General features: G+C 41.7%; 1 long non-coding RNA gene across 3 annotated transcripts in view; it reads right to left on the minus strand.

Moving 5' to 3' along the window:
* Window positions 1–480: 480 nt before the first annotated feature.
* The window catches only part of LOC137969812 (uncharacterized), a 22,951-nt gene continuing 11,859 nt past the window's right edge, over window positions 481–11,572 (minus strand). For all 3 annotated transcript variants that reach the window (XR_011116728.1, XR_011116726.1, XR_011116727.1), the window contains one exon: window positions 481–2,199. This is a non-coding gene — a long non-coding RNA (uncharacterized lncRNA). The remainder of the gene's footprint in view (window positions 2,200–11,572) is intronic.

An 11,572-nucleotide genomic window follows, 5' to 3' on the forward strand; every position in this document is an offset into this window, starting at 1 on the left:
GTTTATTAACGTTTTCAGCGCTATTAATTAAACCAGGGGCGCTTTTCATTCGATTAAAAAACTCAGCTTTGTTCCTAAATCTGACCCGATTCCCGAGACCTCATATATATCCGAAGGGAAAATTTCTGGTCCAAACACTTCCGCATGGTTGCCTGGGTGAAAATGATAATGCGCATTTCGTAATAGAGCGGTCATCATTTCATTTTTTCTATCGCTTTTAGTCCATTTTGAACATTTCTCTCGCTAGTTAACATAAAGTTACAAGGATTATTTTGTTGACTTTAACAAAGGAAAGCTTTGCTTGCTCCGAGCCCGCCCAGTCAACCGGAAACAAATGAAGAGGGTTCTTTGCCAACCACTTGCAAGCAAAATTTCATTGGGAATTGGTGAAGGTGAGTGGTCATCAAGTGGATTCCCTGCTTTCCCGAAAATAACAATTTCATATCTTGCACAAAGGCATGAAAAATAAACAATGCAATGTTGAATGCTTCGATCTCTTCACATCATATTCAAAATTAACAATAGGGTAGGAACAATAATAGTGTACAGCAAGCTAGTATAAATAAAATAGACGTTATTGATAATAACTTTATAGTTTTCGTTCGTTTTATAGGAAAAAATTACTGGAATAAGGAGTGCAGGGAAAAAGGAAAAAAAGTCTTCGAAGTATAAACGGGCGGAAGACTCGATTGTGATTTAAATATCTCACATACGAAAAGATATACTTTGATATAAAATGGAAACAAATGTTTGCAAAAGGTGAAAATGATTAATATCTTAGGTAAGGGAAACTAAGGTAATTCAGAGAATTATCACAGTTTCCGCACAAGCTATGATTTAGTAACTTCGAACATTGCATTCAAAGTTTGCACTTTAAACTTCGTTTATTCGTTCATGCAAATGATGCCTCATCAAATCGTTAACGAGACCAAGCATACCACTGCAGACTAATTGGTTCAGTTTATTGCAAATTCAAGCCCGAGCCAGACCAACACTCAGGATCTGTGCAGGAGGGCGCAGGATAAAAGATGGTCAGACCACCAGTCAGGGTCTTTAAACGGCTCAGGAGAAGGTACTGCCTTTGTAATCAAATCTGCTGATAGTTATCCTATCAAGTCTTCTCTAATAAGGACTCATAAGGACAATAAGCTATAGGCCCTATCTTAAATTCCACACTGTGAGACATCAAAGGACCCACACACTATTTGCAAGGAGTAACACAGAATCGGGGGTAGAAGCTGAATAATTGGACGTCGATTATTCGTTATTCTTTGTGTGTTTTGTTCGAATTATTCATTATTCCTTTTAAATTTTTGTAGGTTACTCATTATTCATTGTTGTTATTCATTATTCCACTGGCATATAACTGCGCTATTCATTATTCCGGCGTTTTCAGACCCAATTATGCATTACTTATTATTCAGCTTCCACCCCCGACACAGAAGGGGGCAAGAGGGCACAAAACTTGTGGTGTTGTGGTCCAGCCTTATAGAAAGGGCACCAAACAGAGCCTTATTCTGCTTTGTAACCCCCTACATCTGGTTGGTGAAACTCAAGATGAAACGAGTACGGAAGTTGTAAAAATGCTACTTGATACGGTAAACTATGATAAAAGATTACTTGCTTTTTTCCTTCAGATTTTGAAAGTGTGTTTGCTTAACACCCGAATTGCAAAATTTTGAGCTTTGATTTTTATCCAAAGGCTGTTTACTTTGGGTGTAAGTTTTCAGATTTCACGGTCTGCCATTACTCACGTTCAAAACTGACTGATTTGGCCTCATAGAATTGGATCTAGGGACAGTGACGTCATTTACTCCCTAGCTTAAAATTTCACCGTACTCCATACTAATTCAACTGCGTAGACACGCATGGAATTCTTAAACGAGTGAGTCTGACGTCATTTTCTCCTCGATCCAGCTTTCTCAATATTTTAAAGTTTTCAATGGCTAACCATTATATAGGAAACTTCCAGCTAAAATAAACAGGAGTCTTTTTTGACTCAAGGCTTAAAACTTGGTGTTTAACATTGTTTTGAAATCCAAAGAAAAGGAAGAATTGACTTTTTGGTCATAGTAGCACTTAAAGCTAACATTTCTCCTTCCTTAGTTTCTTTGTTTTTGGTCCGCACTGAAAAACAAGTACGCTAATCATTATTCTTGTAAGATTGTCCTTCGACTGGCGACAAGTAAACTTCCAATCCTGCAGAGAACAATTAAAATTATTTAACAGAGTCAAACATTTGTTTAACCCTTTAAATATAGAGGATATAACATGGTCGTGTGGGCATACAAAATTTATCTTTGAGTATTAATATTATCTTTCATGAATGAGTGCAGGTGCCCCAAGACTCCCCAGTCGAGGAGTAAAATCGTCTGGCATTAGACAGAGTATCTGCCAGGGATCAAAAGGTAAAATGGAGGAGACACGGTTTATTCACTGGTAAACCCAATTGTTCCTTAGGCTCAACAGGACAAAGCAACCCCTAGGGGTCAAATGGTCAATGGAGTGAACATAGTTCTCAACTGGTGAAGTCAATCATTCCTCAGGCTTCCTGGGATGCCCCAAGTTCAAAAGTAAAATCATCTGGTGTTTGACAGAGTAACTATCAAAGGTCAAAAGGTCAATGGAGGGAAAATTCTTTTTGACTGATACAAGCATTCCTCAGGCTCCCCAGGACGCCACCAGTTAAAAAGTAAAATTGTCTGGCGCTAGGCACAATAACTCCCAGCGGTCAAAGTGTGAAGGGACAGGACACGGTCTATTCACTGGTTAACCCAATTATTCTTTACACTCCTCGGGACACCCCCAGTTAAAAAGTAAAATTGTCTGGCGTTAGACAGAGTAACTCCCAGGGGTCAAAGGGTCAACAGAGGAGACAGTTTGATAACCGGTGAACCGAATCATTCCTCAGGCACCCAACACTCCCAGTTCAAAAGAAACATAGTCTGGCATCAGACAGAATATTTCCTAGGGGCCAAAGGGTCAGTGAAGGGCTAATAATGTTTGGCCTGCTAAACCCAATTATTATTCCTCAGGCTTTATTGGAAGTCCCCAGTTTAAAAGCAAAATTGTCTGGCATTAAATAGAGTAACTCCCAGGGGTCAAAGGGTCAATGGACGAAACATATTTGTTCGACTAGTGAACCTTATCATTCCTCAGGGTACCCAGGATGTCTCAATTCAAAAATAAAATCGTCTGGAGTTAGGCAGATTAACTCCCAGGGATCAAAGGGTCAATGGAGGAAACATATTTTTGCACTGCTAAACCCAATCATTCTTCAGGCTCCCCAGGATGCCCCAAGTTCAAAAGTAAAGTTGTCTGGACTTAGACAGTGTAACTCCCAGGGGTCAAAGAGTCAATGGACGAAACATGTTTCTCAGACTGGTGAACCTAATCATTCCCCAAGGTACGCAGGACGCCCTAGTTCAAAAATAAAATCAACTGGAGTTAGAGAGAGTAACTCCCAGGGGTCAAAGTACATAGTTTTCCACTGATAAACCTAATCATTCCTGAGTGTACCCAGGACACCCCCAGTTCAAAGGTAAAGTTGTCTAGCATTAAAAAGAATAACTGCCAGGGGCAAAGAGTCAATGAAAGGGTTAGATTTTTTGACTGGCAAGCCTAATAATTATTGTTTTTGAGGATACTTGGGACACCCCCCAGTTCAAAAGTAAAACTGTGTAGCATTAGACAGGGATCAAAGGGTAAATGGAAGGAACACAGGTTTTTCGCTGATAAACCTAACCATTCCTGAGTACCTGGGACACCCCCAGTTCAGAGGTAAAATTGTCTAGCATTACACAGAGTAACTGCTAAGGCAAAGGTTTTTAACTGGTGAACCTAATCATTCCAGAGGGTACTCTGGACACAACCAGTTAGAAAGTAAATTGTCTAACATTAGATAGAGAAATTCCTAGGGTCAAAGGGTCAATAGAGGGGCCACAGGTTTTTGACTGGGGAACCTAATCATTCCCGAGGGTACCTTGGACACCACCAGCTCAAAAGTAAAATTGTCTAGCATTAAATGGAGTAACTCCTAGGGGTCGAAGGGTCAATGGAGGGGACACAGTAACTGTTTTTTCACTGGTGAACCTAATCATTCCCGAGGGTACCTGGACAGCACCAGTTCAATTTTGAGTGAAATTGTCTAGCATTTGATTAGGTAATTCCTAGGGATCAAAGGGTTAATGCAGGGGACACAGCTTTTTGACTGGTGAACCTAATCTTTACCGTGGGTACTCTGAACACCACCAGTTCAAAAGAAAAATTATCTAGCATTGGATAGAGTAATTCCTAGGGGTCAAAGGGTCAATGGAGGGGACACAGGTTTTTGACTGGTGAGCTTAATCATTCCCAAGGGTACACTGGACACCACCAGTTCTAAAGTAAAATTGTCTAGCATTAGATAGAGTAACTCCTAGGGGTCAAAGGGTCAATGGAAGGGACACAGTTTTTTCACTGGTGAACCTAATTATTCCTGAGGGTACCCTGGACACCACCAGTTCAAAAGTAAAAATGTCTAGCATTCGATAGAGTAACTCCTAGGGGTCAAAGGGTCAATGGAAGGGACACAGGTTCTTAAGTCATGTCCCTAATCATTCCCGAGGGTACCCTGGACACCACCCGTTCAAAAACAAACTTGTCTGACATTACATAGAGTAATTCCTAGGGGTCAAAGAGTCAATAAAAGGGACACAGTTTCTTGATTGGTGAACCTAATCATTCCCGAGGGTACCCAGGACACCACCAGTTCAAAAGTAAATTGTTTAACATTAGATAGAGTAATTCCTAGGGGTCAAGGGGTCAATGGAGGATCCGCAGGTTTTTGACTGGTGAACGTAATCATTGCCGAGGGTACCTGAACACCACCAGTTCAAAAGTAAAATTGTCTAGCATTTGATTAGGTAATTCCTAGAGATCAAAGGGTTAATGGAAGGGGGACAGTTTTTTGACTGGTGAACCTAATCATTCCCAAGGGTACCCTGGACACCACCAGTTCAAAAGTAAAATTGTCTAACATTAGATAGAGTAACTCCTAGGGGTCAAAAGGTCAATGGAAGGGACACAGGTTCTTAACTCATGTCCCTAATCATTCCGGAGGGTACCCTGGACACCACCCGTTCAAAACCAAACTTGTCTGACATTACATAGAGTAATTCCTAGGGGTCAAAGGGCCAATAAAAGGGACACAGTTTCTTGACTGGTGAACCTAATCATTCCCGAGGGTACCCAGGACACCACCAGTTCAAAAGTAAATTGTTTAACATTAGATAGAGTAATTCCTAGGGGTCAAAGTGTCAATGGAGGGGCCACAGGTGTTTGACTGCTGAACGTAATCATTGCCGAGGGTACCTGAACACCACCAGTTCAAAAGTAAAATTGTGTAGCATTTGATTAGGTAATTCCTAGGGATCAAAGGGTTAATGGAAGGGGGACAGTTTTTTGACTGGTGAACCTAATCATTCCCAAGGGTACCCTGGACACCACCAGTTCAAAAGTAAAATTGTCTAACATTAGATAGAGTAACTCCTAGGGGTCAAAAGGTCAATGGAAGGGACACAGGTTCTTAACTCGTGATCCTAATCATTCGCAAGGATACCCTGGACACCACCCGGGGGACAGTTTTTTGACTGGTGAACCTAATCATTCCCGAGGGTACCCAGGACAACTCCAGTTCAAAAGTAAATTGTCTAACATTAGATAGAGTCATTCGTAGGGGTCAAAGGGTCAAAAGAGTGGCCACAGGTTTTTGACTGGTAAACCTAATCATTCCGGAGGGTACCTTGGACACTACCAGTTGAAAAGTAAAATTGTCTACCCTTAGATAGAGTAACTCCAAGGGGTCAAAGGGTTAAGGGAGAGAACACAATTTTTTAAATGGTGAAAGTAATCATTTCCGAGGGTACCCTGAAAGACCACCAGTTAAACGTAAAATTGTCTAGTAGTAGATGGAGTAATTCCTAAGGGTCAAAGGCTTAGTGGAGGGGACATAGTTTTTTGACTGGTGAACCTAATCATTCCCGACGGTACTCTGGACACCACCAGTTCAAAAGTAAAATCATCTAGCATTGGATAGAGTAATTCCTAGGGGTCAAAGGGTCAATGGAGGGGACACAGGTTTTTGAGTGGTGAGCCTAATCATTCCCAAGACTACCCCGGACACCACCAGTTCAAAAGTAAAATTGTCTAGCATTAGATAGAGTAACTCCTTGGGGTCAAAGGGTCAATGGAAGAGACACAGGTTCTTAACTGGTGACCCAAATCATTCACGAGGGTACCCTGGACACCACCCGTTCAAAGACCAAACTTGTCTGACATTACATAGAGTAATTCCCAGGGGTCAAAGGGTCAATGGAGGGGACAAAGGTTTTTGACTCGTGAACCTAATCATTCCCAAGGGTAACTTCTTGGGGTCAAAGGGTCAATGGAAGAGACACAGGTTCTTAACTGGTGACCCAAATCATTCACGAGGGTACCCTGGACACCACCCGTTCAAAGACCAAACTTATCTGACATTACATAGATTAATTTCTAGGAATCAAAGGGGGTCATTACAGGGTACACAGGTTTTTGACTGGTGAATCTAATAATTGTCTAGCATTACAAAGAGTAACTCCCAGGGGTGAAAGGGTCAATGAAGAGGACACAGCGTTTTGACTGTTGAACCTAATCATTCCTCAGGGAACCTGGGAGTCACCCCCACTTTAAAAGAAAAATTGTCTAGAATTACACAAAGTAACTCCCAGGGGTCAAAGGGTCAATAGAAAAAAAAAGTTTTTTGACTGACAAACCTAATCATTCCTGAGGGTACCCAGGACACCCCTAGTTCAAAAGCAAAACTGTCTAGCAACACACAGAGTAACTCCCAGGGGTCAAAAAGTCAATGGAGGGCACACAGTTTGTTTTGGTCAACTAAATTATTCCTCACGGTGCCCGGAAAACCCCCAGTTCAAAAGTAAAATTGTCTAGCATTAGCTAGAGTAACTTCCAGGGTCAATGGAAAGGAAAAAGTTTTTCGACTAGGGAACCTAATCATTTCTAACGATGTAAGGCAGACCCCCAGTTCACGAGAAATATTGTCTAGCATTACACCAGGGGTCAAAGGCAGAATGGGGGTGCATAGTTTTTCAACTGATAACCCTAATCATTCCTGAGTGTACCTGGACACCACAAGTTTAAAAGTAAAATTGTCCAGCATTAGATAAAATAATTCCTAGGTGTCAAGGGGTCAGCTGACAGGACACAAGTTTTTGACTGGTTAACCTAATCATTCCTGAGGGTAGCCTGGACACCACCAGGTCAAAAATAAAATCGCCTAACATTAGATAGAGTAATTACTAGAGGTCAAAGGGTCAATGAAGTGGCCACAGGTTTTTGCTTGGTGAACCTTATCATTCTTGGGGATACCCTTGACACCACCAGTTCAAAAGTAAAATTGTCTAACATTAGATACATGTAGAGTAACTCCTAGGGGTCAAAGGGTCGATTGAAGGGCACACAGGTTTTTGACTGGTGAACCTTATCATTCCTGAGGGTACCCTGGACACCACCAGTTCAAAAGAAAATTGTCTAGCATTAGCTAGAGTAACTCCTAGGGTTTACAGGGTCAATGGAGGAGACACAGGTTTTTGACTGGTCAACCTAATCATTCCAGAGGGTACCCTGGACACCACCAGTTCAAAAGTTAAAATGTCTAGCATTATATAGAGTAACTCCTAGGAGTCAAAACAAAGGGTCAAAGGAAGGGGACACAGGTTTTTGACTGGTGAACCTAATCATTCCCGAAGGTAACCTGGACACCACCAGTTCAAAAGTAAAAATGTTTAGCATTCGATAGAGTAACTCCTAAAGGTTAAAGGGTCAATGGAAGGGACACAGGTTTTAAATCGTGAACCTAATCATTCCCAAGGGTACCCAGGACGCCACCAATTCAAAAGTAAAATTGTGTAACATTAGATACAGTAATTCCTTGGGGTAAAAGGGTCAATAAACTGACAGGACACAAGTTTTTGACTGGTTAACCTTATCATTCCAGAGGGTAGCCTGCACACCACCAGTTCAAAAGTAAAATTGTCTAACATTAGATAGAGTAATTCCTTGGGGTCAAAGGGTCAATAAACTGACAGGACACAAGTTTTTCACTGGTTAACCTAATCATTCCTGAGGGTAGCCTGGACACCACCAGTTCAAAAGTAAAATTATCTAACATTAGATAGAGTAATTCCTTGGGGTCAAAGGGTCAATAAAGTGGCCACAGGTTTTTCCCTGGTGAACCTAATCATTCCTGGGGATACCCTCGACACCACCAGTTCAAAAGTAAAATTGTCTAGTATTAGATAGAGTAACTCGTAGGGGTAAGAGGGTCAATTGAAGGGCACACAGGTTTTTGACTGGTCAACCTGAACATTCCTGAGGGTAACCTGGACACCACCAGTTCAAAAGTAGAAACGTCTAGCATTCGATAGAGTAACTCCTAGGGGTCAAAGGGTCAATCGAAGGGGACACAGATTTTTGACTGGTGAACCTGATCATTCCTGAGGGTACCTTGGACACCACCAGTTTAAAAGTAAAATTGTCTAGCATTAGATACAGTGACTCCTAGGGGTCAAAGGGTGAATAGAGGGACACAGTTTTTTTGACTGGTAAACCTACAGTAATCATTTCCGAGGGTACCCTGGACACCAAGAGTTGAAAAGTAAAATTGTCTAGAATTAGATACAAAAATTCCTAGGTGTCAAGGGGTCAACTGACAGGACACAAGTGTTTGACTAGTTAACCTGACCATTCGTGAGGGTAGCCTGGACACCACCAGTTCAAAAGTAAAATTGTCTAACATTAGATAGAGTAATTCCTTGGGGTCAAAGGGTCAATAAAGCGGCCACAGGATTTTCCCTGGTGAACCAAATCATTCCTGGGGATACCGTCAACACCACCAGTTCAAAAGTAAAATTGCCTAGTATTAGATAGAGTAACTCATAGGGGTAAGAGGGTCAATTGAAGGGCACACAGGTTTTTGACTGGTCAACCTGAACATTCCTGAGGGTAACCTGGACACCACCAGTTCAAAAGTAAAATTGTCTAGCATTAGATAGAGTAACTCCTAGGAGTCAATACAAAGGGTCAAAGGAAGGGGACACAGGTTTTTGACTGGTGAACCTAATCATTCCCGAGGGTAACCTGGACACCACCAGTTCAAAAGTAAAAATGTTTAGCATTCGATAGAGTAACTCCTAAAGGTTAAAGGGTCAATGGAAAGGACACAGGTTTTTAAATCGTGAACCTAATCATTCCAAAGGGTACCGTGAATGCCAACCAATTCAAAAGAAAACTTGTCTAACATTAGATAGAGTAAGTCCTAGGGGTCAAAGGGTCAATGAAATGGCCACAGGTTTTTTCCTGGTGAACTTAATCATTCCTGGGGGTACCCTGGACACCACTAGTTCAAAAGTAAAATTGTCTAGCATTAGATAGAGTAACTCCTAGGAGTCAAAGGGTCAATGGAAGGGGACACATGTTCTTGGCTGGTAAACCTAATCATTCCCAAGGGTAACATAGACACCACCAGTTCAAAAGTATTAATGTCTAGCATTCGATGGAGTAACTCCTAGGGGTCAAAGGGTCAATGGAAGGGACACAGGTTTTTAAATAGTGAACCTATTCATTCCCCAGAGTACCCTGGACACCACCAGTTAAAATGGAAAAGTAATTGTCTAACATTAGACAGACTAATTACTAGGGGTCAAAGGGTCAATGAAGTGGCCACAGGTTTTTGCCTGGTGAACCTGATCATTCCTGGGGGTACCCTCGACACCACCAGTTCAAAAGTAAAAATGTCTAGTATTAGATAGAGTAACTCCTAGGGGTCAAAGGGTCAATAGAGGGACAGAGTTTTTTGACTGGTGAATCTAATCATTCCGAGGGTACATTGGACACTATCAGTTCAAACGTAAAATTGTCTAGCATTAGATACAGTGACTCCTAGAAGTCAAAGGGTCAAAAGAGTGGCCACAGGCTTTTGACTGGTGAACCTAATCATTCTGGAGGGTACCTTGAACACCATCAGTTCAAAGTAAAATTGTCTAGCATTAGATACAGTGACTCCTAGGGGTCAAAGGGTCAATGGAGGAACACAGTTTTTTGACTGGTAAACCTAATCATTCTGGCAGGTACCCTGGACATCACAAGTTTAAAAGTAAAATTGTCTAGCATTAGGCAGAATAATTCCTAGGGATCAAAGGTTCAATCAAGGGGAGACAGGCTTTTGCCTGGTGAACCTAATCATTCCTGGGGGTACCCTGGACACCACCAGGTTAAAAGTAACATTGTCTAGCATTAGATACAGTACAGTAATTCCTAGGTGTCAAAGGGTCAACTGACAGGACACAAGTTTTTGACTGGTTAACCTAATCATTCCAGAGGGTAGCCTGGACACCACCAGTTCAAAAGTAAAATTGTCTAACATTAGATAGAGTAATTCCTTGGGGTCAAAGGGTCAATAAACTAACAGGACACAAGTTTTTCACTGGGTAACCTAATCATTCCAGAGGGTAGCCTGGACACCACCAGTTCAAAAGTAAAATTGTCTAACATTAGATAGAGTAATTCCTTGGGGTCAAAGGGTCAATAAAGTGGCCACAGGTTTTTTCCTGGTGAACCTAATCATTCCTGGGGATACCGTCGACACCACCAGTTCAAAAGTAAAATTGTCTAGTATTAGATAGAGTAACTCGTAGGGGTAAGAGGGTCAATTGAAGGGCACACAGGTTTTTGACTGGTCAACCTGAACATTCCTGAGGGTAACCTGGACACCACCAGTTCAAAAGTAAAAACGTCTAGCATTCGATAGAGTAACTCCTAGGGGTCAAAGGGTCAATGGAAGGGGACAAAGATTTTTGACTGGTGAACCTGATCATTCCCGAGGGTACCTTGGACACCACCAGTTTAAAAGTAAAATTGTGTAGCATTAGATAGTGACTCCTAGGGGTCAAAGGGTCAATAGCGGGACACAGTTTTTTTGACTGGTAAACCTACAGTAATCATTCCCGAGGGTACCCTGGACACCAAGAGTTGAAAAGTAAAATTGTCTAGAATTAGATACAATAATTCCTATGTGTCAAGGGGTCAACTGACAGGACACAAGTGTTTGACTAGTTAACCTGACCATTCCTCAGGGTAGCCTGGACACCACCAGTTCAGCATTAGATACAGTGACTCCTTGGGGTCAAAGGGTCAATGGAGGGACACAGTTTTTTGACTGGTGAACCTAATCATTCCCGAGGATACCTTGGACACCACCAGTTCCAAAAAAAAATTGTCTAGCATTAGATACATGTACAGTGACTCCTAGGGGTCAAAGGGTCAATGGAGGGACACAGTTTTTTGACTGGTGAACGTACAGTAATCATTCCAGAGGGTACCCTGGACACCACAAGTTTAAAAGTAAAATTGTCCAGCATTACATACAATAATTCCTAGGTGTCAAGGGGTCAGCTGACAGGACACAGGTTTTGGACTGGTTAACCTAATCATTCCTCAGGGTAGGTTTTTGCTTGGTGAACCTTATCATTCTTGG

Source organism: Montipora foliosa, chromosome 9 (assembly GCF_036669935.1).
Source record: "Montipora foliosa isolate CH-2021 chromosome 9, ASM3666993v2, whole genome shotgun sequence".
In the NCBI taxonomy this organism is placed as follows: domain Eukaryota; kingdom Metazoa; phylum Cnidaria; class Anthozoa; order Scleractinia; family Acroporidae; genus Montipora; species Montipora foliosa.